Here is a 24,877-nt window from a genome sequence, read left to right as displayed (position 1 = left end):
TAAGACAAATAAGACATTGATTTGTAGGTTCTTTTACTTCCTTAACACAAATTTTATAGAAAGCAAAATGAAATATTTAAGGTTCATGGACTTGTCCCTTGTGGAAAAATCACTGTGTAAATTAACAGTCTGTCTTTGTGATAGAAAACTGTAACTCTGTTACAAATGGTATTTGCCTTAGCTTTGCCTAAGCGCAGTCTGAGGACAGATTAAGTAAAATGTACTCAGAGAAGTATTGGGTTTCTTAATCCCTGAAAAAATTTGGTGCGAATAATTATTTTAGTAGCACATTTTTGATATCTCTTATACTGTTGAGTTAACAAATTAAGACAAACCAGACTAGATCTCTGTTATGGGAGTCTGCAGTATGAAGGCTGAAATGTTTTGACTAAGTCCATGTTCGGTGGAACACTCATTTCTTATACTGTTGGTTTTTGTTAGTATTTATATCTGCTTACTTCAACATATTACCCTAAAATCATTACAGCCAATACAAACGCTTACAAGTGTCTTTAACAGGGTAAATTTGCTACAGTCATAACAGAGCTTGGGCAACTGTTCAAGAGCGAGGTGGAGCCTATTTATGTGCCTAATCAGTTCTAATATTAAGTACTGAGAAACACCTTTTGATAGTAACAGGGCTTAGTGCTCATATAACTCAAAAAGTAAAAAAGCCACAAAACTACTATTTTTGCATGGTCCCACACTCACTGCCCTTCCTGTGTTCTGTTATGACACAGTGTATACTTCGAGAAGTTCTAGTGCAGAATTATTCTGAGCTGAGCTTCTCCATTTCCAGTTTGTCACATTCAGGCATTAAAAATAATAATCATTTTCCAGATACATTTGAAATAGGATGACTTACGGCTTTGTTTAGTTCTGCATCTGACATTTCATCTACAGGTCCACTCCCTGATAATTAGTCCTTTTGTCTTTAAGTAACACTATGTCATCAAGTGAATAATATGACACTATGGTTTTCAGTTAGAATAAAAAATATTAAACTAACAAGCAAATATTGTTTTTCCTTTCAAGAGGAACTATATTTCTATTTAGAATTTAGGGTATCCATAGCCCATGTACACTGACATAATTAAAACAATATTTATGCCCCCCAAAACACTGCCTCTGGCCAAGAGCCAAGAGTCAAAGATTCATCTTGAATCTAATTTCTATATTTACTGTCACACAACATTTTTATTTGATTTTGAAAATGTAAAAATATATTTGACTTGGTCATCACTGAACAAGACCTTGCATAGAACCATTACGGTAAAAAATTCATTAACTGACTATCCACAGTTATCCATGAACATGAGAAAAAAGATATCACAGTGACCAAATGGGTTAATGTGCATTAAGCCTACTACAAAATTAGTCTTTTTATCTCTCTTGGTTATTTTTATGTCATATCTTCATTCATTTCACCTCCAAAATTAATAACTTAGTTAATACTGACTCAAGAGATGAGTCATTAAGGCAGAAAGAAATCTTTAAGAACAATATCAGAAATGTGTCAAAATCATTGTGAAAATGTCTCAGTTTGGGGAAAAGAAAGTATTAAATGATGGTCCAGCTATTTTGCTCTTGGAAGATACTCCTATGGAGCTGCACTTCATTGCTAACCAAAAAAAGCTAGAAGACATAAAAGATTTTATTGTCAACCATCAGCCAAAGGAAAAATACCCCCTTGACAGAAAGAGTTCTGGAAAAGAAAGGAGAAAAGGACATTTACAGAGCTGTGGGGCAACAGACTAGTAACAATATCATTTTATAAAAAAAAAAAAAAAAAGATCTTTCAGTAGATTCTTCCTTTTGATGTAACACAAGTGCATGCTTTAATGAGCACTCAGTGACGCTAACGTAAGACTGACCAAAAATTTTCATGACAGAGTAGTTTTATCTCTCTGAGGGTTTTGAACAGTGGTTTGATTACCAAAGAAGTTGAATTTTGTATTAACAAAAAAAAAAAAAAAAAAAAAAAGAGGATTGTTTTCAGCTGAAAAATCAACATTTTCTTAGGGAGGGGAAAAAAAAAACCCAACAACAACCAACCAAAAAAAACCCACCAAAACGCAAAAACAACAACAGCAACAACAAAACAAAACCAAAACAAACAAAAAAATCCCCTAAACATAGTAGTTCATTTCTGCATTATCAGTTACCCGTACCTCACTTGGAATATCTTCTCATTTTGTCTCAGCAAGTCTTACCAAAGAGGTTTTAATAGGTTAATTGCTGAAGAGGCACGGTAACCATGTGGCTGTTTGGTCTCACCTTTCAAGAAAGGCAAATTACCATGAAGTAAAGAAAATAGAACATGAAAAGAAGGAGAGCATAAGGGATTAAATTTACACTTATGCCCAGTAGCATTATGGCTTGACATCTGACTGAAAATATGAAACATCCTTCTAGGGGAGGTTTCTATCATTTTTGTGAGAACGAGATTTTGTAAAATGTATATTCCAATTTATCTTGGAGAATATTAGTAGCATTTCAGTGATAATTTTAGTGAATATTAGAATTATAGAATACTTAGGCTGGAGATAATCTACTCTTACTCCCCACTGAAACCCAATTAGATCAGTTTGATCATTAACTTGCTCAGGCAAGATCTGAATATTTCCAAAGATGGAGACTTCACAGCCTCTCTGGACAACCTGTTCCTGTCTTTAGACACCATGACACTGACATTAACTGGAATTTCAAAAGTTGCAATTGCCCTTACAATATGTCACCTGAACATTTCTTTACATGTGCATGCACATACGTTCCTACGCATATGTTATCTACTGAATTGATATTTATGAACTGTGATAACCTACTTTTTTTTCCTCTATTATTCAGAAAGATTAACAATTTGCTGCTGAAAAAATAAGTGTGTTTCCTCTATGAAAAAAACTGGGTTAAGGTAAGAAAAGAGCATACTGTTGTGCTTTACGGCAAATCTGCAAATCTGCGTTTTCTTCTCCTTTTTGCCGGCAGTGCAAACAAATGTGATTTTCTGCACAGCTCTAGATTCCTTCCTAACTCTGTAGACACTTGGCAAATCTGTGATTCTTTTTCAAATAGCCTGAGGCTCAAAATAGATAAACACTTTATCAATGCTTCAATTTTCTAGAAAGTTTTATTTTCTTTGTAACTGGGTTTGAAGGCAATGAGAGGCTAAAGGGCTTGCAACAACACCTACAATATATCAGAAGAGATACCCTTTTTGTCATAAGTGAGTGAATTACACCGTCATTTCAAACACACTTCATTACAGTGCATGACATCAAATATTAAAATGCCAAGTGTATTGGAATATTACTAATAATGAAATTAAAAACATTAACAATACTGAATTTATTTTTCATTAACTGAATGCTGTCCACTCTGATAAATGTTCATATTGAGTTAAAAATACTCAAAAGCAATAACTAAAACCACTCCTTTTGTTGCTACCAGCTCTATCTTTGTTTCTAACTTTGACGCCTGACAGAACTGTCAGTTCTAACTTGTATATTCTTAAATAATTGGCTCTGAAGGTGAGACCTACCATGAAAAGGTGAGAAACTGCTCAGTGTCTGACCTGGAAATAGGGTAAGAAATTATAGTAAGAATTAAGGGGGTTGCTTGATATTATTCCAGTTATAAAGATCTGAGACTGCAGTGTAACCATGTTTTTTATGTATATATGTATATATTTATATATATATATATGTGACATCTATGTACAACATATATTATGAGACACAAAATTGTCAAAATATTATTTCACACTGGTGAAGCCATGGGCTCAAAGCACAGAGCCTGACAGCTTCAAACACCATATCTCATAGCTATAACATAATATAGCATTGCATTAGGTAGAAAGCATCTTCTGTTTTTCCTATGAGGTTGGACTACTGTGAAGAGAATAATTAAAGATTCTGGAGATGCAAGGCACCAAAGAGAGTCTGATTATCTAGCCAAACTTTCACCTTAGTGAAAAGAATCCCCAATTCCCACCTCTTCTTCCCGGACTGTTGCTGCACTTCATCTAATGAAAAATCACTGCAGAATACATAAATAGTCCGTCAAAGAAAAGCTAAGAACCTCTGATGGCAAGTAAGTACCCTGAGCCTTCCTGTTAAGACACAATTGCACAATGAATTTTCAAAATATTCCCTGAACAAGAACGCTTTTTTCCCCAGTATATAGTCAGAAAAACAAAATCTGTCAAGGACTATTAACTGCACAGATATATGTCTTACAAAGTTCCTGAACCATGAAGTCTTCTAGGATGTCATTGTATGCTCGACCTCTTGCTAAATTCTTTGCTGATCTTTCACTGTTAGGCACTGTCACAACTTCATGTGATATTTACCTTCACCTGTTGTATGGATCTTAGTCAGTGGATTGTTGGACAAAAGACATACCTCTATCTCCAGGTGGTTTTTTTCTCCCTCAAAATCTTTCTTAGGTTCCCATGTACGTCATGTTTAAGGAGCCAGGGTTCTTAATTTGTGATTCTGGATTTCAGTAATTGACAGTGAACCACCAGCTTTAGAACAAGAAAACCAAAATTAAACAGAACAAGGCAAAACAATCCTCAAACCAAGTGACCAAAATATCTTTTGCAGAAAAAGAACTTCCCTTGGGAAAAAGAACTGCAAATGGGGAACTCTCGATGGTAACTTTAACCTTAGTTCTACTGGGAGGGAATGTCTAGTTCTACTTTAGTGACATCTCCACTGGTGTGCTTAGATATACTGCAAGGCTCCAAGTTTAAATACCACACAAAATTGAAGTAAGAAGATTTCCTGTACATGTTAATGAAGATGTATTCATTATTTATACAGTGCATACTTATAATAATTTTTCTGCAAATTAGACATTCATATCTGTATTTCCTAAACAGAAATATATGAACAATATACACACATTGAAAAATAAAATTTATTATTTAATTTAAATGTATTCAATTTTTATTTTTGCACTCTTTGCCTTTGCACATCTCAGTATTACAGGACAAAATATGGGTGTATGTACTACACTTGAAAAGAATATTAAAGGAGACTGGCCTAGGAGTGGCTTCCCTTTCACCCATGTAATCCTCTAATCAGTTAAAAAATAGAATAGTGCTGGAAAATTCCTTAGAATTATTTATAGTTTCTTAATATTTTTTTCTATAGAGCAATTTTTTTTATTAACATGGGAATGTCCTTTTTTAACATTTTTATGGTGGATTTCTATGTTTCTGTGCCTTCATATTTTCGTTTACTGGAAATGTTGCAGGCATGAGTGGGAGAACCTCTAGCTTACTCTGCCACTGATCAATAAATTAGGACCTGCTCATAGCCCACCTACTACGAAATGGAATCTTAGCAATTCATCTCATTGCTTGCAGAGATTCTGCTTTAAATTTGGTTTAGCCATTTAATCTAAGTAATATTTTTGAGTTAACATACATAAGAATAAAGTATCACCTTGCTAGTGATTAATATAATGTTCTTTCTCTTCCTCGTAATCAGATCAAAATATGTGTTTTTAAATACCTGTGGGTATAGAGACACTCTACTGGTGTCAATGATACGTAAATTTACATGTTTATTGAGTTATGTACATTTCAAGCAATCAAGTCTTCAACCATTCCTATAAAAACTCTGAGCACGCAATTGAATCAGAATATATCCGGGTCTGTTGCATAAACTTCCCTCACAGCTCCATAAAATTATTAACACCTTTGCTTGCAGTATGGCATATAGGAACCATTTAATGGCTGGATGTTCAAACATACTTTTTAGAATAACATCTGCTACCCTCCTGCATGGACAATAATTCATGCTTTTTCAGCATGAAAACTTGTGCCTGACATCTTGAAACTTAGATTGGAACTGAAGACATATACCAATGGAAATGTCAATTACCATTATCATTATCATCACAAGACAATTTGACTCAAATGTTTAAGAAAATGACCCTGAAGGAAAACATTTAATTTGGCCAGTGAGGAAACAAAAATAATCCAAGAAACCCCAAACTAATGAATGGCCTTTTCTCTAAAAAGGTAGAATAAAGGCCCTCAAAAAAGGAAGGAAAGTGTTTTATGTTGGGAATGTGACTTGACATCACCTGCTGAAATTAATCCTTATCAAATCAAATTAAAATCATGTGGAAAATTGTGCTCCCTTAGTGCAAAGCAGAAAATTCAAGGTCTTATGAAAATCATGTCTCTGACTTCATCATCACTAAATATGGATAAGTTTCTCACACTTACCAGGATGAACTGGTTTCAAAAACGCCATGTACTCAGAACAATTAATATTAGGCCAGACCTTCCCCATGGTGGCTGATCCCAGATTTTCCAGACTGAGGTCTTCTTTTCTCCAATAGTCTGCCTCTGGCTTTGGTAAATGAAAAAAAAAAGCAGATAGTAAACTTTTTTTTTTTTTTTTTTTGAGCAAGAGTCCTGAAACAAAACAAAAGATGGATTGAAAAAGGGAGCTTGATGGTACCAGAAACGGGAAAATGGAACAAAACCAGAACAGGCTAATACTGTAGGCAAGAAAAGCTTAAATTGTGAATGCTAACAGGTGGCACACAATTGAGTACATGGCAGGGGGTGGGGTGGGGGTGAGGTGGGTGAGGTGGGTGAGGTGGGGGTGGAAGGGGTGGAAGGGGTGGAAGGGGTGGAAGGGGTGAGGAGAAGGAATGCCTGAAGCTGAACTTCTGAACTCTGGAGTAGAAATCTGCTACCTCCTGGGTGCAACTAATACCAGCTGGGTGTAAAGATTGGTAACACCTGCACTTAACCAAAAGTGGCATATTCTGAATCCTCCAGTTACTAAAAAGACATGAGATGGATCCACAAACTAGGAAGCAGATTGTATATTGTGCTTCTGTGCATACATTATTTAGGTGGGAAAACTAAGTTCCTGAAAGAAGAGCTGGATGTCAAAAGGACATTTCCTGACGAGTCTCAGAAAGAAAAGAGGGCCTGGAAAGCAAAAGGTGATGATTCTGACTGGAGCAAACGTTCTTAAAATCAGGGAGGATTCTGGACATCTGAAAGCTGAAACATTGCTGGGAAATGCCCAGGGACCTTGGCAGGTAATGTCTGGGACAGGAGCTGTAAGCAGTTGCACAGTATGTACTGGCACAGCTTTCTGCCCAACCTTCCATGGCCAGCAGGGACCTCTCCGCAAAGCAGTGAAGACCTAGTGAGCATAGCACTGTGGGAGAACAAGTGAGATAATCAAACAGGTAAAAATGCTAATCTTGACGGTTCTTATATAAATCCCAGTACTCTGCTCTACTACAGGTTGTCATTTACTCTGTCTCACCCTTGAAATCTCAGCAAGGAGGATTGAACTTGGAACTAAAAGGAAGACCTCAAAAAGGGTAAGATTTTTTTGCTAGAGGAGCACAGATTTATTGCAATTCATAGATACAAATATGATGAGAAGTTAGGAAGATTCTGTTTTAAGATTTCTGCTTTTTTACCTGTATATGAAAAGTATAGGAATATCAGGATTATAAAATTGCAGAGATAGATGTCAACACATCTGAATTAAGATGGCTTGTGCAATCTGAATTTACCCTAACACTGTGATTATACATTATACTAACTGCATGTGACATGGCTAGATATTTTCTGTTTGCACAGCATGGGTATTAGAATCAGCATACACCACAGAGACAATGGAAACTATTCACAATGACAGTCCTACAGAGGTTAGGCAGAGGGCAGACAACAAGGGACTGCTAAGCAGGAAAAGCTGTCTCTTATTAATAGAATCACAGAATGGTTAGGGCTGGAAAAGACCTTAAGATCATCCAGTTCCAAGCCTGCTGCCACAGGCAGGAACACCTTCCACTACACCAGGTTGCTCAAAGCCCCATCCAACTTGGGCTTGAACACCACCAGGGATGGAGCATTTACCACTTCTTCAAACAGCCTGTTCCAGTGCCTCACCACCCTCACTGTAAAGAACTTCTTGCTTCTATCTAACCTAAACTTCCTGTTTAAGTTTAAACCCATTACCCGTTGTCCTATCACTACAGTCCCTAATGAAGGGTCCCTCCCCAGCATCCTTGTAGGCCCCCTTCAGATACTGGAAGGCTGCTATGAGGTCTCCATGCAGCCTTCTCTTCTCCAGGCTGAACAGCCCAAGATTTCAAGATTTTTTAGCCTATCTTTATATGGTAGGTGCTCCAGCTCCCTTATGTTGAGGACACCAGAACCACACGTAGTACTCCAAGCAGAGTCTCACAAGGGCAGAACAGAGAAGCAAGAGGCAGGGTCACTTCCTTAGACCTGCTTGTCACGCTTCTCTTGATGCAGCCCAGCATACATTTATGGGAGCTGAATGCTTTCCCAGAGAAATGCATATTTTATCTTAGTCAAAGAGTTGCTGTTAGATGTTTTTCAAGTCATTTAAACCAAACTTTGGTCAGTCATTCAGTGTCCTTAATTTTCTGGTTGCCTAATGAGATTTCCTGGAGTCTACTTTGATGACTACTTCAGTTACAGTAGAAGCTGGTGGGAGATGTATTTGAATAGATAGATCTAACATACAGTGCTAAATTTAGTTTACATACAAAAAAGTCACAGTTGCCTGAAGCTGGCCATGCAATAAAAATATTGGACTTCAATCCCTTCACATATTAAATCTCCATCTCTGACGGGACTGACATAATCCCTGGTATCACAGGGTGCTGAGAAGGCTTCTGTGATGTATTCCTAACATGATAGTGGAATCAGGAAAGAAAAGTCTGTGAGAAGATGAATAGTTCTCAATAGGAATCTGGGTTTTTAGTGTCTAGTAAATAAATGAGACCACACATGCTGAACAATGAAACAAAACCAGTGTTGAACAGCTGCTCATTAAGTAAGCATCATCCACTCTGTATTGTGAATGAAAAAGAGGTCCCCTGAAAAAAAAATCATTTAATTAAAATTGCATTGTAATTCATACAAAAGACCTTCTTCCAACCCTATCCTTCATATGCATGATTTTTCTGTTTCATAAAGTAATGTAACATTGGAATTTTTCGTGTTACTCATGTGTTTCCATGTATATGTGTATTATGTGTAAACAACAGTTGATAAATTATTAGGTTGTTAAATACTGAGAAATACCCATCTGATGAGATTTCAGTCTGCCTTTTCTGCCATTCTCATTTTCCACAAAAGCTGAGCTCACTTCTTTCCTTGTTCTGTAGCTTTTAACAACTGGAGATAAGTGTATTTGTGATCTATCCTCCATTGGTACCATAAAATTCATGTCACAGTGGGGAATGAAGGAAAGAGTGTCTGCTGCAGGTCCACATAAATCCATCATATTCTCACTGAACACAGCAAAAGCATATTGCTTTATGCACATTTTTTTTCCCCACCTTAAATTTTGTATCGGGTACTTCAACTCTAGCAGTGAAGATCAGGTTTCTTATAAAATGGCTGTGTCATAACAGACTTACTTCAATTTCAACAAACAGACTATGATACATGGCATACATTATCATTATAAAACAAGTTCTTCAATACATTGTAACTCTTTTAATGTCATTGGTTTACATCTCTTATTTTGCCTCTTTGGAATATAGCTGTATAGTACTCTATGTGGGGCCTATATCAACTCATAGTTCTAACACCGATATTTCTGAATTTATTCTCTATCTTGGAATGCCAAGAAGTAGTATCACAAAATTTAAATATTTTACTTTTAGTCATGTGATTCTTACTTAGGCAGTGGGCAGAGATCCAAGTTGAACTTAAGCGAGAAAAATCAAAGAAAACAGAAGATTTTTCTGTCTTAAGTTAAACACTCAGCTGAGATTGATATAATGATGCTGTCACCAGACTTGCATTTAAACAGTCAAGTACATTTATTTTAACTAAAAAAGAAAGGAGAAAAAGAATAAATCAGTTTTGCCTGACATAACCTCTTACTTTGCTCTCATGTCATTTCCCTTCACTCCTAACAGCTTCGCTAGTTTATATAAAGTAGATGCAAAAACGCCCCAAACTAAACATAATAACCTTGTCTTCCTGTGAGTTGCTTTTAAACTGTGCCCAAGTGTCATGGCAGGTCAGTATTAGATTTTTATTTAAGTGTATGTGATTAAAATTATTTGTGATTGAACCTTTCAAAAATTTCTAAACATATAATCTTGACAGAAGTGAAGATATACAGCCTGATAGGTAAGAAGTCAAGCAAGGATAGCACGAAACTCTGATAATCCAAAAATGAAGATTTTCTTTCAATTTGAGCTAATGGTTTGTAAGATTTACCCATGCTTTACAGAGGACTGTATCAAACTTGTAAGCCATTTTTGAGCTGACACTGGGCAGGCCAGGCTTTATATTTCTGCTACTCTATCATATTTGCTGAAGTTCATCTGAGAAGGTTCTGCCCCTAAGTTTGGATGCACCCCACTGCATACATGAACTGAACTAAATGCTCAGGTCCTAAGGAGCTGTGTTTGGCTTTCAAGTCCTCTGATTCATTCTTCAAATATGTTTGTTAATATAGGAGCCATCACAGTTACCTCAACTGACTTGCAACTTAGGGACACTTCTGCTGGATCCAGAATGAGCTTCTAAGCATAATGATAAACAAGTTTCCAATATAATTTTCCGTAAGTGCAGGTGTTAATGTGGAGAGCCATAACTGAAACATAAAAGAAAATGTAGATAGCAGGCAACGACAGTAAAGTGAAATATCTTATTTATAGGAGTTGTATATGAATAGTCATATAACTCCATTTGTTGCAATGCTATTGATGTTTGAAAGACTTTTCGGCTTTCCAACTAACATTTTTTACCTTCAACATTAGTCATATGTCTTAACATACTACAGGCACTTATCTCTTTCTTCCATGGAATCCCTTATAATGATTAAACAAAATCATGATACTATCCAATAAAAAAAAAAAAAGTAGGAGCAAAAAAAGTTCCATCACAGAAACAGCCTAGTGAGCCATCATTGTCGTTCCCTTTCTCTCCTCTACAGTTTTAGCAAAGAGGAACAATTTGATGCATTTTAGGCAAGAGCATCCATTCTAGTCAATGAACACAGGATGACAGAGGAATTCAAGTGGATTAATTCACTGCCCTTTTGCTGTTAAGTGGTTCTCCTGGGGAGAACTGTGCCCCAGCTCAGATCACAACTCCACATTGAAAGCAGGGATCCAGCCACAGTCACGGATTTTTTTCTTACTCTACTGATTTTCAGTACCTTTTTCAAGTAAGTTCAAGGCATTAATATTCATTTCATGGATAAATATCTATATCTTTATTAGGTAGGCACCTTGCAGGTATTGTTGACATTGTTATAAACAGGAATTACTTCTCAAAGGTAACTGTTAGTTTGCCCACTTTTCAGGTGCAGAAATAATGAGCTAGGCAGGGTTCCTGAAAGAATCTGTGTAGGAGGAAAATTAGAATATCCCTCCAGAATGATTTTCAAAAACTAATTTTGTTATTGGGTTCTTCGCCGGATGCATATCCTCATTCCTATCAGGTATTTTTGCAGCCCACAGGAGACTGGATTGCAGGTCGGTAGTCACATCTCCACCAGTGAACCTTCCTGCAGTGAGAATATTTCCTTCATTGTTTATTAAGTTCTTGACTTTTAATTATAGACTGTGATCTCCCCAACTCAAGAATCACAAAATCATTTTCATCCACTTATTGAAGTGGAAGAAAGAGCTTCCACTGACTTTGGAAAAGGACCTGAATTTGTGGGGCCCTGATCACCCTGATCAACACCAGTTGTTCCCCTTATACCATTTCCTTCCCCTGAGAGAGAATTTTTTTCTATTATTATGTGTCACAGGTTCAGGTTTGAACATATTTTTAGTATATAAAAACAAAAACAATTTCAGTGCCAGATTTTAAAATGTTAACAACTATGACATCTATATAGGCAACTATAACAGACATAATCTATGTCATTTTTTTAAAACCGAATACAAAATTACATCTGTCACAAAAACATTATTATTTAATAAGTTGTAGTTCTCTTTCCCACCTCCAGTGCATTTTGTTTGTTTGGGCAAAGTCTTCTACAGCAAGTCTGAGATATGGGAAATCCTTACAGCATCATAACTTATAGTTGAGAATCAGAGCAGAGCATGTAAAACTAAAACAAACGTGCCATTCACAAACTCATACATGCTCTCTATATGCTATAGTCTATTTGCTGGCTTCCTCCATCCCGGTCATTATAGGCATATATGATGACTGGGATGGAGGATGATAAGACTACCTCCAGGATAAAATATTTGTCTAACACACTTCTAAAGTCCATACTGGAGTTTTAAAGGTTTATACAAAAATTATTATTTTAAATCTCAGAAGGACTTAATATCAAGGATAACTCTTTCTCTTTCTCCTTTCATCTGAAATATGAGTTGCTAGTTCAATTTTATGCATGTCAACTCTGTCCCATGGGAAAAAAAAAAGCAAAACAAAAAGCATTCTCTATCCAAGTCACAATTTCATCATAGAAATAATATTGAGGACTACATTTTGCATTTTTAGCTAGAAATCTCCAACTGCTTTATGCAGTGGATAAGAACTGAAAAAAAAAAAAAAAGAAAAGAAGCTGGTATTACCACTTCAAGGGATGTGGAAATGTGAGCCAGACAGGCCACTGTCACTATAGCATCTCCTCATACCTGTCACCTGCTAGGTCTGTGCTGGCACAGATTTCACCTGGCCTTTGTTGTGAATGAATTCAGTCCTAAGTGCAAGGTAACTCTTCATATCTTCTAGTCTGCCTTAATCCTTTGTAATATACAGAAGCTTTCTAATTCTAAATACAAGTTTTTGGAACTGGCACATTTCTTGGGATTTTGTTCTGCTTGATCACACCAGCACTTCTCCATGTACACAAAGCACACAGTGGGTGATGATTATGATAGCTGATTAAAATAAGTAAACAGATTGGAGGACATTAAAGTTTTATGCATCCCTGCCATCTGCTTTCCCTTTACACTGTACATATTACTATACATATTGTACACAATTGATTTTGTTTCCACTTTGGTAGCAACAGGCATTGTGGCGCACTGTCAGTGGATCGAATAATTCACACAAATGACTGCCATGACTGCTCTAGATAGCTGTATGGCACATATTCTGTTGTTTCTCATACGCAATGTGATGTTTCTCATCACAATTCATTTGAATAAAGACAGTGAGAGGAAAATGAGAGCAGAAGAGAAGACACCTTTTCCAACACATAGAACAACTTGTTTGTATTCAAACTAGACCTATGCATGAAAGGACTTATTCCATTTACTGGTGTACAGTTATTAACAGGGGAATCAGATCCATAAGAATGTAATCTTTTCACATGATTTCTATCTCTTAAATTGTACTTGCAGCAGATTAATACAGATTTTCTATACAGTTTAGGAACTGCAAATGACCAGCATACATAAGTCCGATAGTGATATCATTATGTTTCATAGGACTTCGTACATAAACCCACCATAATGAAAGCATTACCTTGCCTGAGGAAAAGAGCACTAGTTAGTCTGAATAAGAAAACTGCAATGGGAGCATTTATTAAGGGGCTGTGTAAGAGAAAAAAAAGAAACCTTCTTCTCTGTTATTCAGACCTTTTTCATAATGTCTAGCAATGCTAAAAAAAAAAAAATAATCTAAGCATATAAGCCACAAGCGTAAGAAAGTCATTAGTAAGACAAATTTGCTGGTAGACTAGGTATCAAGATGATAAAATGGACAAAAGGCCTTTCCTGGTTTCAGCTGTTAACAGTTATTTTTCCTCCTAGTAGCTGGTACAGTGCTGTGTTTTGGCTTTAGTCTGAGAACAATGCTGACAACACATCAGTGCTTTACTTATGGCTAAGTAATGCTTACCCCAAACAAGGACTTTTCAGTCTCTCATGCTCTGCAAAAGAAGCCCCTCCTCATGAGAAGGGAGTGTTCTGTCTAGTCCCTCACAAGAAGAGAGTATCCCTCCTGACAAGAAGGGTGTCCTGTCTCCTCACAAGAAGCAGAGACAGGACACCTGATCCAAACTAGCCAAATGGGCATTCCATACCACAGCACATCATGACCAGTATATAAACTGGGGGGAATTACCCAAAAGGGACTGATCACTGCTTCAGTTGGGCTGGTTATCAGTCAGTGGGTGGTGAGCAACTGTATTGTGCATCACTTGTGTTTTCTGAGCTTTCTTTTTTGCTTCTGTGTTTTGTTTCCTATTATTATTATTTGCATCCTATTATCACTATATTTTACTTTATTTTAGTTATTAAACTCTTTTTATCTCAATCTGTGGGGATTTACATTCTTTCGATTCTCTTCCGTGTCCCACCTGGGAGGGGAGAGGGGTGGTGTCTGAGCAAGCAGCAGTATCTGAAGTGCATATACAGACTACAAGCCTTAATTTTTTTTCACACTGATTTTCAGTCACAGGATCATAGAAAACCTTGTTGGAAGGGACCTCAAGGATCATCTGGCTTAAATTATAGACGAGATGGCCCAGCACTCTGGCCAGCTGACTCTTAAATGTGGCCAGTGAATCCACCACTTACTAGGAAGTTTATTCGAATGGCTGATTGTTCTCATTGTGAAAAAATCACAATCAGAATCTCCTCAGGAGTAGCATGTGCTATTTGTTTAGGAAGATCCACAATCTCACTGTTAGTTTTTTCTGTGGCCATATAAATCTAACAGAGTTGACCCTTTAATCTGCTAGATAAATACCTCATGAGTATGTTTAAAGACAAAAAATATAATAACTTCTCCTTTATGAACTCTGGAATGTTGAGAATTCAACAAATGAATGCTATTTTTATAAGTTGTAATATGATTTTTTTTTCATTTAACATACTTGTGGATTCTTAATTGGAATTATCTACTCTGCTTGAGTAATTAATCAGATTAACAATTTTAACAAGGATTTATTAACTAGATTTTTATAATGCCTCGTTTGTAATCTACTTGAAAGAAAATTAGCCTAATCATAGCTCATCTTTTATGAGCTATCAGGTCACTTTTATGCATGAATTAAAATGAATATTTTTGAGATCTTTCTCAATGCAGATTATTTCTACATTGAGGAGCTCTCCATCCAGCTTCAGTTTATGGGCCTCTTGAAGCTCTGAACAGCAATCACTCCAACAGACTGTGACAAAGCTCTCAGTCATCTTTTATTTAAAATATAGCTGGGATTTGGGGTTTTGGAAGTATCTGAACTGTATCTGTGGTCTTATCCCAAAACTACAAGGTAAAGACCCAGAAGTTTGATTTGGAAAAGCACAGTGGGTTGTAAAAGGTTCAAAACCACTATAAACGCAGCTTCTAATAAATTTATTCTTTTTTAGGAAGTCTAACATCATAATGGGACTACCACAAAGAAAATTGTTATTAGAACAATCTATTTAATAGCTATCATCATACTGTACTTCAGACATTGCAAAGCTTTATTTCTGTTTGTCACATACTCAAAGGTAGGGGTCTCAACAAAGTTTTCAAACTTTTTCCAAAAATGGGTCTGCAAGACCTCTCTGGCCTGCAGTTATTAGCTAGGTTTTGCAGACATGGGTTTTGACTGCAGTCGCCAAGACTATTCTTCATTTTGTAAAAAAGAAAAAAACAATCACACTAACTTTTTATTCCTTGTTTAGTATCCAAATTTTTTCTTTTTAATTTACTGGAGGATAAAATGTATTGCAGAACAGGCTAAGTGGCAACAAAGAAAGTGAATCAAGTCACATAATAGTTATAATTTAATATCTCTGCTTTTTTTACTGTAGTTTTTATTGTGACAGAAAGGAAAAATAACTAAAAAATAAATACTCCACCTGATCAGAAGCCTAGCAGTGATGTAGTAAATATCCACTTCAAAACACCAAATGGATTGTCTCACAGGAAGGAAGGAAAGCATCAGTGCCCATAATAAATATGTGAGAGCTTATGGTCAGTGAGAAGGGATACATCTTTAATATTTGTTACAGTACATCTTACTGCATTATTTAATGTTGCTTTTAGGTAGTCAAGTCTATTTTTTTTTTTGGCTTCTAAATGATAGAAACATATGCTCTGGAGAACAAATAGTGAAACTGCAACATTTGTAGTTGGCTTTGGTTACCATGCCGGCCATAACCCTGTTGAATTATAAAGACTGCTCTTGCTTATGAAAATCACCAAAACCTTATCCTACTGAAGCATCCTGTCTGTCAGAAGTCGGAGGAGATGTTTTGAAATCAGGAAGTTTTTGTTAATATTTAACATTGATGGTTGTATTTGAGCAACATCTTGTTTTCGTTTTCCTGAGCGACCTGCATTTGATTGCTAAATGCTCAATCATTTGGTGAAGTTAAGCCTCCCAAAGATAGACAATGACACCACTGACTTGAAAGCAGCAGTAAAATGGGACCTGTGGTATGGTTCACAGTCATATGGGGAAATGAAGAAAACACAGAATACTCAATGGAAGATGCTGGTGGGGGAGAATTAATTGGACAGACATGATGCACAAGCATGACACTGCTTCAAAGGTCCCCTCTGACACAAACAAAAAAGTGGATGATGGGTTCAGAATTACAGTCCTTCCATCATCCTTATAAGGTGCACTACTTTTACCCTGGGGTAGGAACAGCTAACACCTGACTGCATTTACCTAAGTACATACAGAAATCTGTGAAACCAGTTGTTGCATGGTTGATAGGCAGCTAACTGTTATATGATGGTAATGCCCCACTTTCTGGAGGACACCACTGTGTCCCTGAGACTCATTAGTGCTTTGAGCCTTTAGTGCTGGGCTGTATCCACAGTGCAAAGTTCAGCTCAAAATAAAGTCCATATATTCCACCCTGTACACAACATTTTCCCTAAAATGCTGCTCACTGTAAGGCAAGTGGGGCAGAATCAAGCACTAAGTGAATAGCTGAAAACTAGCTAGTTCAAGAAGATAGCCCAGGGCACCTAAAATGACAGACATCTTTCCTAATTTACAGAAACTTCTGATTCTGATAATCTTTTTTTTGAATGTAGAGAATTCACAGACTTTGTAGTGGGCAGAGAGAGAGGCAACCAGGAGAATGGTTCAGTCCATAGAAATTTGTTTGTATCTTTACAGATATTTCATCAAAACTGCACTTCTGATTGACCACACTGTGTTTGGGTTTGGATATACAAACATCAGTTCTGCATTTCTGCATGCTACTCCAAGGAGGAAGGATTGAGCAGCTCTGGATTTGGCAGGGATGGGAGAGTCTGAAGGGTTCAGCATGCAGAAGAGAAATGCTTGCCTGACTTTACCAGTAGTGCAACAGCTTCATTGCTGTCTAATATAGGCACAATAAACAGTAACTGAGAAACAGCAGAGCACCGAGTGACCTGGTCCCAGCCACAAACAGCTTTGCTGTCTGTACTACAGATGATTAACTGTCCTATTTTTACTCAATCCTGTTTGCTAACTCACTAAGCCACAGACAGTTAACAGAAATTATTTTTTACCCTTTTAAGCTACTGACTATAAGCTCATCATTTAGTGGCAACTGGACTCAGGAATGTACAAATGAATATATACTGGCCCTGAACTTAAGTGACCTATTTATTCAGACATTGTAGCTTCATGAAACTGCTTACAAAAAGAGACTTGAACTAACTTGAGTTACTTAAACAACAACAATCCACTGTCACTGAACTTAAGCAACTAAAGCAGCATGAGAAGCAAAACTTTTTAACAGACCAGGAAGAGAATGTACGTAAAAGCCTAACACACTTCACTAAAGCAGGTGTATTATCTTCTTGAAATCTCTAAACCCTACAAATGAACAAAGCTATGCCAGTTCTCAGAATCATACTCTATAATTTGAAAATGCTAGAGAAATACAACTTATAGAAGGCTGTGGTCTTACTGCCCTAGCCACGGAGAAATGAATTTGCATGTCGTTTGTCCTGAAACACTGTCACTGGGTGTCTAGGCCTGCACTTGTGCACATGTCACCAGCGCAAAGTTTTATATAGAACATTCAAATGGTCACTCTATCTACAATCTCTGAAGAGCGTTCTGTCTTGGGAAATAGTGTACAAAAAGCTTAGTGACTTGCTCAGGACTGAAAAATAAATTGGTGTGAAAAGCTGAGATTAAAGCTTTTCAAAGTCAGTTCTAATACAGTAAAGAGATTTCTGAATTACTTTCAGACTTTATTTCTCCTCTTCACTTTCTCTCACTCTACTATTTTTAACAATACATGTGGCTTCTAATATAAGGGATTTTTTTTCTTTGCATTTCTTCTGTGAGACTAACAACAAATGCCATTCATATTCTAAAAATTAACCAGTGAAAAAACTAACCAGTAGAAAATCTGAGACAAAACTGCATTTTACTTTTAGCTAAAGCACATAATTTCCTTTTATTTTATAAAAACATAATTATTTTGCATAGCATCGAAGAATAGTGAACTTTTTATTTGAAAACTTATTAACCAGTAAATTTTATAAAACATAAAATGTATACAGGAGTACCTCAAAGTTTGATACTCAGATATTTCAGGTATCACTAGTTCACAGGAACTATGACTGAAGTTCTGCATGTCCCAGTGAACACCTCTGTAATTAGGTTTTCACAGGTTTCCCTCCAGCATTTTTCATTTCTAAGGCAGGGAGAGAGTAACAGAATCCAAAATCAGATTTACAGACTACCAAGACAATTCCTCCTGTGTGAATATTTTTGAAGAAATATTAAATTCTGGTTTAAAAAAAATAAATCAGTAAGATCAGGAAAGTCAAGTTGCCTAGTGATGACATTTGTCATTCTCCTTTCTTGACTAGAACTCTGAGAATCAGCAATAACCATTCTTGGTATTGATAGTCTTCTGAGGGAGGCTATATATTGACATTTGCACTTCTTTATTCCTATAGCATTTTCAAGGTCATAACTCACTGAACAAGCAAACAAACATTCATGCTGTCATCTCAAAACGGTCCCAAGAGTGCATGTTTCTTAACCTTCCCACTCTTCTCTACTTTCAGGTGAAGCTCTTTTGATGTTATGACAGATGAGTAATCTGATGTATCTGTCAGTTGTCATCACACTTTTTTTTTTTTTTTTTTAATTTTTATTTTCTAAATTCAGACAACAGGTGTTCCAGGAAAAAAATGTTGGTCAACTGGAATAAAAATGGCAATAATTTATGCTCCTCTATCTGAGCATATATTCCTATACCTATGAATAAAAGATAGCTTTGAACTGAGTTACTCATGTACAAGTATACCTCATGCTCACCTCATACTCTCACTCTGGTCCTGTTATTATAATCCTGGAACACATGAAAATACACACTAAACCAAGATTTAAGGTTATTTATAGATATCCTATTTGCAGACTACACAAGGACACTAATCCAAGTTACTTAAGAGTTTGCCCTAATCTTCTACATGACAAAAACAAAACAAAAATGCCTGAACATGCTTTCTCCTCTAATTCAAATGAGATGTAAGTAGCTATCATTATTTTAATTTTTAACATGATCATAAATTAGATTTATAGCACCTCCAGCATAAATTTGTAAAATTTGAAGAGAATATTCCTAGTTATTAGTATTGTTGACAGCAGAATCAATAACTGGATAAAGAGTATTTCTTCAAGTGTACCAGGGTCATTGTAAGAAACCTTGAAGTAAGTAATTAATCCAATCAAAGTTCTCATACAGATGATCGTTGTCAGGTGACTGGAATTCACCTGGTTCTAGCAGCCCCGTAAAGAATCATCCTTACACTAAACCAAAACAATTAAAACTGGGTCACTGGATTGTATATGGATATTACTATTCACTATGAGGAAACAATACTGATCACATTCAGATACTGACTCAACAGGTTCTCTCTTTGGGGAGCACATCCCCTTCCTTGTTGTACTGTTCCTACTGGAAGGCTGTGGTGCTTCCAGCCTGGACTTTGCACACTACAGTGGAGCTCCCATTGTCATTGCTCACCTAGTTTATTGTCTTTGTTTTTGTGTATACAAGCCATAACACACTGTGCAACCATGAAGAACATATGGCGTATCTATTGTACCATAGCTGGTCCCTTTGCCCTGCTCTGATCCCTGCAGCCTGTCTGGCTCATCTGATAAACCTTCAGATGCCAAAGGTTCAGATTTGCAAAGATCCATTTATTGGGTGTTTAAATGTGACTTAGAGCCCAGCAATCACATGTCTTATGTTGTTTTTCCTGTTCTGCCTGTCAGATGCTCAGGATTCTAAGCTTATAGGCAGCTTCTTTTAAGAACCTCTGCATATCTGACCAAACTAATCTGTGAATCTTTTGCCCGTGTACTCCATTCTTCAGGATCTTAATCTTATTAGTTCTAGCTATTTCTTTTAACTGTTTCAACATATATAAGTATGTGTGCAGTCAGAGCATTTTGCATACATACTTTTTTTTAATAAAGACATGAACTTTTTAATAGGAAAAAAAAGACTTTAATGAAGCATTTCTTACATTCATAAAGCTGGTATCTCATTCTAATACTCTGCTAACATCTCCAGCTTACAGCAATTTTAAATGTACCATTTGCACATCCTGCATGTATCATTTGTTCATTTATTTCATGCCTTTTCTTTAGTAAGTGCTTTTAAAATTTGACTATGAAAAATCTTTTTTCTTAAAAAAAAATGTAAATTAAAAAAATCTTTAAAAATAAATCATATTTATAAAGATAAAGTAATTTTCAAGGTTTTTAAATCTTCTACTGCAATTGCTGTTTATTTTTTTATTTTTTTATTTTTAATGGAGACACTTCTGGTAAGTACCTAATGGCTTAAATAAATATTCTCTAAAGTTATGCTTTAGAAAAGTTAGAGAATAGCAGACACACAAGTAAAAGGTAATTCTAGATTTTGAGGAAGCCAGTGATTTTAACAGAGCTTGAATCTAGTTCTTAAGAGTGAAAAATAGAGAAATACCCCTACAATCTTCAAAGGAATAAAGCTGTCACAGAAAACAGGTCCCAGGCCATTGAATTTCTTTATACTTAAAAATTTCTACCAGTGCATTTCCAGTAAACTGAACAGCCCCACAACACCTCTTCATGTATTCAGCACAAATTTCTAAATTTTCAAAGCTGAACTTATCACTGCTTCCAACTATCTGTGGAAAGCACATCTATCATCTGCTTTATACCTTCCATATATGACATTTCATTTTTAAAAATTCCAGCTTCCCCAGTAGACAGATGATAAGGGTGAACAACGTAAGCTACTGAAAGATGACTTCTAAGTACTTATTTAGCCTGTATATAGCCTGTATGTAAAAATATGGTTCTCCAGTATCTCTGGGATATTTGTAGTAGCTCATTTTCTAATTTAACATAAACCGACACTTAATTCATGCAGACTTTTTAATTTTGTCTAATGATCTTTGTTCCATGACATGGTAATTGGTTTCATTCCTCTATCATGCTATCTAAGGACACAAATGATGTACTGCACCAGGTCACCAAGCTTTCTGAAAAGTCACTGATATTGATGGATTAAAACCAAACCAGAAGAAGCTTAAAAAATATTGTTTCAATGACAATGTGTAAATTAAAGTCTAACTATACCACTAAATTACAAAACTGAAATAGTAGGGGGGATAAAATACATACTTTATTTATAGATTTATACTCTATTTCAGCATTGTAATCAACAAATTTGTGAACATTATTCCTAACTAAGCTTTCAATATGCATAATTCATAAGAATTGGGGCATGTAATTCATAGGAACTAGGGCAAATATATTGGGTGTCGAAACTGCAGTCTTCTCTGGATGCTCTCCACTGGTTTGAAAATCCTGTGCTCAGAGAAGAGCTTCCCCTATGGTAGTTTTCTCAGTAGGTGGCTTAATTAAACTTCAACACAGAGTACTGGCTTGTTGGGCTCAGACTGCTTGCCTGGCTTTTCCCAGAAGCTGTGGTAATTCCTGAAATGTCAAAACAGATTGTTTCAAGCAGGTCATAAAAATGTAACTTGTCAGTTTCTCTAAAGCTCCAGCTGCTGTGCAAAACTTTCTGCCCACCCTGAAGACAGACAATTATGTTTTGGCTATTGTGTTAGCGCTGATGTAAGCCCAGCTTTGAGAACTACTAGATACAATGTTGGTTATTTGCATGTAGGGGAAGAATATTTTCCATAATAGCTTTAAGTAATGGCACTAAAACTTTAGTTCACTGTGAACTTATTTCAGTTCTTTGTAAGACTGCCTTATCATGCTGAAATGCCCACCCAGCTGAACTGATGGAGCTGTTATTTGTTCCAGTAGCTTCAAACTACTGCATGTAAATATGTATCATTAATTTTTAACTCTAAGATCTAATGTCAACATTACATTTTGATATCTATTTATAAACTGTTCAGAAAACAAACTCTGCTTTGGAGGCAAGATGAAATATCTGTTGAAAAATTAACCCCAAAGCCACAGCAAAAATAAAAACAACAGGTGCTATGTTGTACATATTTCACTGTCACAGGTTCTTCTGATAACACATTTTTTTACCAAATGACTTGTTTTAAGTTGTTTGAGTTCTAGATAACACAGGAGTTAGATTCTCAACACATGTATTGCCACAATTTTTCTGATTACCATCCTTCCAGTCCACAGTTACAATCAAGCCGTAAATAATAAAGTAATTTGATCAAAAAAAGTGTATCCCAAAGAGAAAAGCTGTGAATATCTCCAATTTCCCTTCCATTCTTTTAAAGTAAACAGAAAAGTAAATAGGTCCCAAAATGAAGTTAAACCATCCTGCCTTTATATTTGTTGAAACCCTGGCTAGCTTTGCAGACAAGATTCTACGACCACAGTGAGACTTCCCAGTCTAGAGCTGCTTATTTACTGCAGTATCTTCCTTGGTTAGTTTTCTCAGCAAAGTGAAACAAGTATTCTCAACTGGACAGTTGAAAGCGAGTGTATTTTAAGTCACCTGAATCACTCTCTGGAGGACCCTGTGTGTCTACACAGACATTAAAATAAATAAAGGGAGACTACAGATACACCTAAACAGATAAACAAAGCAAGACCATGAACTGATAGATGGTTCAAAGGCTAAAACGTCAGGGCTGCATCCACACTAAAAATGCTTGGCCCTGGGCCTTGGCTGGGCAGTAAATGGTACCTTGCAGTCCAGTTATTACCATCACTGATAGCTATAGCTTCAATAGTTATAACTACACAATAATTGTTGTTTCGTGAGCATTTTTCTTACTTTAGTAAGCCTGCAGTCCTAAGGAGGCTATGTTGAAGCCTATCAGTGGGACATTATGGCCTGAAGCTATATTGAGAATGCCTAGAATGCCTACAGGAATGGGCTCTACTCAGTCACCTGGAATGGTCTAAACCATACAGGTATGAAATAAGAATTAAACAATGGAGACAATTACAGGTCTTTGTCTTGAGCGTTTGCTTTCTCCCTGCTTTGTTCACTACAGTAAATATAGCTATCTGGCTAGTTCACGTGGCTCAATAAACTGTCTGAAGTTGAGCATTATGAATGTTCCCCATATCTTTCTGTTATTCTTTTTTTTTCTTTTTTTTTTTTAATATTTAATGATTAAATACTCTGCTCTGTCTTTGGTGAGAAATTGCTACCAGTTATCAACATTTCTAAACTGCCCAAAACACCCAAATAAGATAGATGTGCTCTATATAGTGGATAGATATTTCATCTGTATTAATAATTCATCATAGAAAGGTCCAAAAATCCAGTAGCAAAAATGTCACCCTTGGAAAATTATGGTTAGCAACAATCGAGCACAAAATTTCAATGGCATTCAGTGTACCGCAGCTGTGCACAAGGACCTATATCAAGGTAAACCTTCCTCGGAAAAATGAATCTGTACTGAAAAGCAGAAACAAAACCTCAGTTGCAGAACAGTTTTGAGGAACCTGGTAAGATTCTCTGTAAAACTTCTATATCACCAGCTAAGTTTCCCCTTAAACATTTCTATTTCCTGGAATGAATTTATTTACTCCAAGTTTTCCTCTAAACACCTACCTGTTGCAGTCTCACTGATGACGACTTTCAACAATAATGAAAAAAAAACTTAAACCTTTTTAAGGTTAAAAAAACCACCATACATTTTCACCAATCTCTGCTGGGAAGGTGAGTTTCCTTTTCTTTAGTAAGAGAGTAAAAGCAAGGATTTTTAGTGAATTGTGTCATCTTGTTAGGGAAAAAAGACTGATAGAAGTTGACATTTATTCATACAGAGTCTGAGATCTATTGCAGGGTCCCATGGCATCTGCCTTACCAATACCACATTTTTCACAGGCTTAAAGGAATATAGGGAGCTCCTGCCTTTCCAGTGCAGCCTAGCATCTCTTCAACTCTGTAGAGCAGTGACAGAAGTGATAAAGCTGCTCAGTGATAAAGGATATGGTCTCCTCCCTGTCCACTTGCCCAACACACCAAGTAGGCAAGCAGGTATTAACACAGAATCCAACAGTAAAGTACAATCAGATAGGATCATTCAACACATATATCTGAATTTGCATTGTAAACTTTTCTTATTATCTTTCTCACTGAAATTTCAGCAGCTAACTCTGAGAATTATGGTAATGGGTAGAGAGAACTTGCTTGCCTGTATTCTGACTTTTACAAAATTTCACACTGATGTGAGGTTTAAAATAAAAAAAAAAATGTATACTGTGTATGAGGATATTACTATCATTTGCCAGAATTTGGTCAAGGTTGAAAATACACTAGATATGCAATTTCGTTGATGAGAAGCACCTTTCTACCAGTCTCAGATATTGTACCTTGATACTGAAATACTGACTCAGCTGCCGCAGCAGCACTTGCTGGGAGAAAGAAGGTCTTGGATAGCTAAGACACAAACTCTGGCATGCTTTGTTGATGACAATGAGTAGGCAAGAAGCCA

The 24,877-nt window shown here is 36.3% G+C and overlaps 1 long non-coding RNA gene across 1 annotated transcript; it reads left to right on the top strand.

Moving 5' to 3' along the window:
* The first annotated feature begins 6,832 nt into the window (after positions 1 to 6,832).
* Positions 6,833 to 17,401, top strand: LOC136007082 (uncharacterized). The gene is made up of 3 exons (XR_010609460.1): positions 6,833 to 6,975; positions 7,286 to 7,365; positions 17,088 to 17,401. It is a non-coding gene; the product is annotated as an uncharacterized LOC136007082 (long non-coding RNA).
* Positions 17,402 to 24,877: the final 7,476 nt, after the last annotated feature.

Source organism: Lathamus discolor, chromosome 1 (assembly GCF_037157495.1).
Source record: "Lathamus discolor isolate bLatDis1 chromosome 1, bLatDis1.hap1, whole genome shotgun sequence".
Classification (NCBI taxonomy): Eukaryota; Metazoa; Chordata; class Aves; order Psittaciformes; family Psittacidae; genus Lathamus; species Lathamus discolor.
This window is presented reverse-complemented; position numbering and strand designations above follow the sequence as displayed.